The sequence below is a fragment of the Rhinopithecus bieti genome, unplaced genomic scaffold, assembly GCF_001698545.2.
Source record: "Rhinopithecus bieti isolate Rb0 unplaced genomic scaffold, ASM169854v2 scaffold_75732, whole genome shotgun sequence".
Lineage (NCBI taxonomy): Eukaryota > Metazoa > Chordata > Mammalia > Primates > Cercopithecidae > Rhinopithecus > Rhinopithecus bieti.
This window is the reverse complement of record NW_016828978.1, coordinates 1,157,706-1,164,748: the sequence shown is the minus strand read 5'-3', so window position 1 is coordinate 1,164,748 and position 7,043 is coordinate 1,157,706. Positions and strand designations below refer to the sequence as shown.

At 39.2% G+C, this 7,043-nt stretch overlaps 1 pseudogene; it reads right to left on the bottom strand.

The window, feature by feature from the left end:
• LOC108523874 (homeobox protein VENTX pseudogene) overlaps positions 1 to 6,253 on the bottom strand; it is a 7,910-nt pseudogene extending 1,657 nt beyond the window's left edge.
• Positions 6,254 to 7,043: the final 790 nt, after the last annotated feature.

Below are 7,043 nucleotides of genomic sequence, written 5' to 3'. Positions count from 1 at the left end.
ATTGAAGACAAGAGGTTGCAAGATGGTTGTGCGTGTTCCATAAGGCTGAATTTTTTAAAATTTTAATTAGTTCCCAAATGTCTTTGAAAAAAGTGTTTTTAAAATGAGAATTTCTATAATTTATTTTCTATCACCTACTAAAGACACTGCTAGACTGATTAAGACTGGTGGGTAGAGATGGATCCAACCTTGAACCTTTGGAAAAATCATTTATCAACATTTAAAATTCTATAAGCCCATAAAAACATGATAACACCAACACATGGAAAAGCAAATGTGTTGCAGTAAGTTCTCATTCATGTTCAAGAACAACAGGAGATGAAAAGTATGTGCACCAACTAAGGTTTTCTTTAACACTCTCTGAATATACAATGAATAATACACCAAAAATGAAAGGCTACAAATGGTATCGTATTGAAATACAAAGACATGAATATTCAGAGAAAACTATTGTAAAAAATATATTGTCCATACAGTATATATTTGCTGCCAAATTGAAAATTATCATTGCTAATTTTTTTCCATCTATTCTGACAGGTCAAAATAATTTATCAGGCTCCTTAAGTGATAGGTTTAATTATATTTCAACTCAGAGGAGACGAACATGAAAGATATCAGTGGCATTTCTCTATGCCTACCATTTATTACCATAATCACATTTAAATCAATGTGAATCTTACATAAGTGAATAATAAAAGTTAGACCTTTTGACGTAATAATGATGCAACACAACTGTTGTCCTTGTATGCATTATAAAATGGAAAGTGGGACTGAATATTCCGCCTAACGCTACATGCTCACATCAATCTGCAACTGTGAAATTTTCCAGACACCAGAGCCCCACAGATTATAGGTTCCACCAATTTCCTGACTACTATGTGGTCAAATACCAGGTTCATCTATTTACAAAACCAGCCCTTTCCTCTACGTTAGTTCAAAACACGTTTCTGGTGTTGATACCAATTCTCCACCCCAGGGGGGAGCTATGTATGGATGAAATACCTTATTTCTAAAAGAAATCCAGTTCGTGTGTTCAAAACTTATTTCACTAGGAAAGAAGTAATGTATCAGCAAGTGCCGGGAACTTTCTCTACTGGTGTTCTAAGGCTGATGTCTTTAAATCTTAGCAAAAAGGAAAAGTAATAATAATACTAAAAGAGGGGAAGAAAAGGAAAAGTGGAAGAAAAAATGTTAGACATGATGTAACATTATAAAAACAACTTAAAATGCCCAAACATAACTCTAATAGGAGACTTAATGAACAGACTTTGTGGGGAAAACAGTAGTAAACTTTAAAGCCTCTGAAAGAATTATATGCCTAAGGGAAAAATAAACATTTGCTTCCCAAAATAAAATAAAATGAGAATTTCTGATTTTTCTTAAAAAGTTAAAACAAAAACATCTGAGAGCCCTGGTACTGAATTCCCACTAGGCATTTATTAACTGCAGGACTAGCTAAATGAACTGTGACTGGCCCCTTTGGACTAAACAGAATTTTACAACTTTCTACAATCTACATTTGGAGGCCCCAGTCTTTGCTTTTTGACAGTCCCTGTAATCAGTTTGGTTTGCAACCCCCAGCATGGCTTATAGGTTCTTAGCCACCATGTACTCTTTTACTAACTAATCTTCAGGGTCTTCATCCATCTACCTTCTTTCCCAATGGGTTCCTCTTGTAATGTTTTTCATTATTTTGGATAGGCATTTTCAACAAGGGGAGACTTTTTTTTTTACAAACGACACCTTCAATAAAGGTTTTCTTTACCAGAATATGGCCTGTGACAAATTAATGAGTGTGTGTGGGATTTCTTACAGTTGACACCTAGGAAATATTTGATTTGGTTTATGCAGTGGGTGACTATATCAAGAAACAAATTCTGTCATTTTGTGTGTGTGTGTTTCTCTACAGGAAGGTTTGGCTTCTGCTAATAGCAGAAACTGGACTTTAGGAAGAAAGATCAAACATTTTTCATATGAAAACAAGTCCTTACCTATTTCATTCTCTTTTGAAGTTAGATGAAGAAAATTCAGAAATATTGTTTCTGAATATACATTTGCTAAATACATTCTGATTTTTTAGCGTGCCACTGACTCTCTCCCCCAAATACACGTAACCTGTCAGATTATCAGTTTGAAAAAGATCCATACAAAAGTATTTTATCAACTTTCAAAATAACCCCAATTTCCCCCCACATTTAGGAACAGCATTTAAAACATAGAATTATCCATCGCATGCTAAATATCTATCCTTTTCATCTGCCTATGCAATCAATAAACTGACTCAATTAACGTTGATATTAGCATCTATACTTTTGAAATCACTAATTATCTAATAGCAAAGGTCTCTTTCATATTGTTTTGCTTAGAAATAAAAAATAGGGCTGTTCATAAGTTTCCGTTCGGTATTCCAAGCCAGAAAGCCCTTGCCACAGCTGGATATGGAAGCTTGAATAACATACAACTTCACATTTCTCAAAGTGTGTAATCCAGGCATTATGAATAATTTCTAGCCAAGTCCTAAGAAATTGTACATGATCTTTCTAAACATAGGCTGGGAATTGTTATGCCGAAGCAAAAATGAAGTGTCAGGTAAGGTCTGATTCTGGGTAAAACAATTAGAACATTACTGAATTACCCTCCTGTTAAAGAGCTCACCTTCACCTTCAAAAGCTAATTATCAGTTTACCATGTTTTATTCATTAATTAGAATTATTTTCTAGAGTGTCAGAGCATTTCAGGTAGGTTGGGTTATGATGGAAAAGACAATCATAGCCTCTGCAAGTTTGTGAGTTATTTAGTCAAAGATGCAGAACCTAAGGGAAGCAAAACAAGGTCTATTTTGGCCACTGTTTCTTTTCCTCTGGATTCCTTTTAGGTGAGAGGTAGGAGAGACAGGGCCAGAGTTGCCAGGGATGCTTGGTACAGATATGGCTCTGCCAGATTTATTTAGGAAAGCCTATTTTATGCTAACTCACTGCCATTGTATACTTAGGTATATTAGTTTCCTTGGGCTTCTGAAACAAATTACCATAAACTTTGTTGGCTTGAAACAACAAAAAATGTAGTCTCTCATGGTTCTAGAGGTGGGAAGCCAAAAATCAAAGTATTAGCAGGATTGGTTGTTTCTTAGGGGGTCAGAGGAAGACTGTTCCATGTCTCACTCCTCTGGTGGTTGCTGGCAATCCTTGGCATTCTGTGGCTTGTAGATATGCACTCCAGTCTCGGCCTTTGTCATTTATTGGGCTTGTTCCCTACGTGTCTTCACGTCTTTCATTTCTCTGCGTGTTTGTCTCTTCTCTTTTTCTTATAAGGACACCAGTCATATTGGATTTAGGATTCATCCTACTCAAGTGTGACCTCATCTTAACTAATTACATCTGCTAACACCCTATTTCCAAGCAAAGCCACATTCTCAGGTTCTTCTAGAGGTAAAACTTCAACATATGTTTTTGGGAGAATCAAATCAACCCACAACATCAGGCTTATCTCACCCTTCCTAGAGAACTCACATTCAATTTGTACCCTTCCCTTTAAGGAGATATTTGCTATCTTAATACTTTGCTAGTTGTGAACAAAACCAACATCATAAAGCCACCACTTTTACTGTTGAAATTTGAGGTGCAGGCAAGCAAAACAGGGCTCTGAAAACTATCTTTGTTCCTATTTTTTCTAAAAATGCTATACCTTGCTATCCACACCAAATCCCATTGTCTTAGGTTAGGTCCTCTAGAAGGAGAGCCCAAAATGGGCTTCTCAGCAAAGTTCTTTGTTACTGAAGGGGTCCTCACAGGGGGAAAGGGATAAAGGAAGTAGAACAGGATGAGATAAAAAACTTGAGGTCCAGTTTCAGACTAGTCTCATATGAAGCTCAAATATTTCTAGTACTTTTTAAAAATAGCATGTGATCATTAATACAATCCAAGGATAAGGTATGAAAAGAGACAGGTGCAATTAGAAGAAAAAAAAGAGATGCATAACATCAATTCTTAGTGCCATTGAAAGTTATGGGTCATTTTTAGATAGGCTGATTAGTCATTCTAGTTTGCCTGAAATACTTCCAATTTATGCCTGTTACACTGATGCAATCATTAATCATGCTCCATTTCAAGCTAAAAATTCTTTTATTTGTTTAATAAATTGTATGAGTTTAATCTCCTTTTTCAAACATATAAAATAAGTGGACTGAAACAAGAACTTTTCCAGTAACACAATTTTATAGTAATTTGTATTTAATAAAACACATTGCTTATGAGGGAATCTAATTGAGAAGACATAAAATGTTGACCCTAGAAAAGTAATTGACATTTTAGATTACAAATAACATTACTGAATGTCTTGTTTCTCCGTCTGTCCATTCTTCATCCACCCATTTGTACATCCTTTATTAACATGCAGTTATAATGTACCCTATACTATATTGGATAGGAGAAGGAAGGGTAAATGAAACATACCCAGCAACACACTCTGTGCCAAATGCATATTTATTTATGTTTATTTATACATAATATTTTACTTATGGAGTACATGTGATATTTTGTTATGTGCATAGACTGTATAATCATCAAATCAAGGATTTGAGGCATCCATCACTTTGAGTATTTATTAATTCTGTGCATTGAGAATGATTCAAATCCTCTCTTCTAGAAACACTGAAATATACAATATGTTTTCTTAACTATAGTCACTCTACTTTGCAGTGGAAAGATAGGATTTATACTTTTTATCTAACTGTGTATTTGCATCTGTTAACCTACCTCTTCTCATCCTCCACTCACCCACCCAACATTCTTAGCTTCTCGTGTTTATGATTAACATTTTTAGCTCCCACACACAAGTAAGGACATGCAATATTTGTCTTTCTGTGCCTGGGTTATTTCACTTAAAATAGTGATATCCCCTTCCACCCTTGTTGCTGAAATACACGATTACATTCTTTTTTATAGCCAAATAGTACACCATTGTATACTACGTTTTTTCTTTATCTATTTGTTCATTGATGGACATTTATATGGATCCCATTTCTTTACCATTGAGAATAGAGCTGTGATAAACATGCTGGTACCGGTATCCCTTTGATATATTCACTGGTTTCTATTCCTTTGGATAGACCCTCAGTAGTGGGATTGCTGGTGAATATGGTAGCTGTATTTTTAGTTTTCTGATAAATCTCTATAATATTTTCCATAATAGTTTTACTAATTTACATTCCTACCAACAGTGTATGAGTTCCCTTTTCTCCACACTTCACCAGTATCTATTGCTTTTTGTCTTTTTTTTTTTTTTTTTTTTCAGTGAAGAGGTGGCTTTAACAAATATATTCTCCAGAAATCTCCAGAACCTTTGGTGCCACCACGATGTAAACACAACAGCTGAGTCCTCCGGGTAGGCTTCAGGTGCGATCTGCACAGATCGCGTGTGCGGGAGGCATGGAGTCAGAGGCGCTTCCTCAAATGCATCCCCTATCTCTGGCAGAACACACAGGCCCCAGGGCCCCGTGGACAGGGTTTGTCCCAGCGTATGCATGCCACTTTCTGGGGGGTGGTACCTCAGAGGCTGCCCGCAGCAGGAAGCCCACGAAGAAACCAGGGCCTCTTGTTCCACTCGTCAGAGACCCCAGAAGGAGCTAGAGGGCAGCATCAGAGCCTGCGGCCCAGGCAGGGGTGCCCAAGGGCACATCAGCTGCAGACCCTTGGCAAGGCCAGAAGATGGTGAGTGGAAAGCAGGCGGCCCGTGGAGAGACCCCGAGAAGGGGCCGTTTAGCTGGGAGTCCTGCATTTGCCGTTTGTGTTTCATCCGGCGATTTTGAAACCAGGTTTTTATCTGGAACTCTGAGAGTTGCATCTCCCTGGCCAGCCTCTTCCGCTCCAGAGCGTGCAGTTACTGGTGGTGCCGGAAGACGCCCTCCAAGGCGCGAACCTGCTCCCTGGTGAAGGCTGCGCGGACACTGGAGGCCCGCCCGGCGTATGGCTCCTTACTCAACCCAGCCACGGCCCTCTCCGGCGCAGGCAGATTTGAGGAGCTAGCCTCCTTGGTGCTGACGGAGATTTGAGCAGCTGGCCTCCTTGGTGCTGACGACGTGAGGGGTCTCCCGGGTGCCGAATGTCTGGCCAGGGCCAGGGAGGCTCCCCGGGGAGACGTCGGCAGGCCTGGGGGTGTGGGTCGGCCCTGAGCAGCTGCTCTGGGAGACCTAGTCCACCGAGCCAAAGCTGGAGGGCTGCTGCCAGCCACGAAGTGGGGAGGAGGAGAGACGCATGGCGGTCAGGTGGGCCGGAGGGAAAGCCGGGCAGGGCTGGCCAGGCACAGGATCCAGCTCGCTTTTTGTCTTTTTAATAATAGCCATTTTAACTAGGATAAGATGATATGTAATCTTTAGTTTTGATTTGTATTTCCCTGATAAATAATGATGCTGATAATTTTTTCATAGACCTGTTGGCCATTTGTATGTATGTATTCTTTTGAGAATTGTCTATTCAAGTTCTTTCCCGCTTTTTTTATTTTTATTTTTTTTGAGACACAGTCTCACTCTGTCACCCAGGCTGGAATGCAGTAGCAGAATCTCGGCTCATTACAACCTCTGTCTCCCAGGTTCAAGCGATTCTCCTGCCTCAGCCTCCCAAGTAACTGGGATTACAGGTGTGTGCCACCATGCCTGGCTTAATTTTGTAGTTTTAGTAGAGACGGGGTTTCACCATGTTGGCCAGGCTGGTCGTCTTGAACTCCTGACCTCAAGTGATTCACCCACCTCTGCTCCCCAAAGTGCTGGGATTAAAAGTGTGAGCCACCATGCCTGGCTTCATTCTGCTCACTTTTTAATGGAATTAAAAAAAAATTGTTTAATTGTTTGAGTTCTTTGTATATTCTGGATATTAATTCCTTGTCAGATGAATGATTTGCAAATATTTTCTCCCATTCAACTGTCAACTGGTTGTCTCTTCACTCTGTTAATTGTGTCTTTTGCTGTGCAGAAGCTTTTTAGTTTAGTATAGTCCGGTTAGCCTATTTTTGTTTTAGTTGTCTGTGCTTTTGAGGTCTTAGCCACAAAA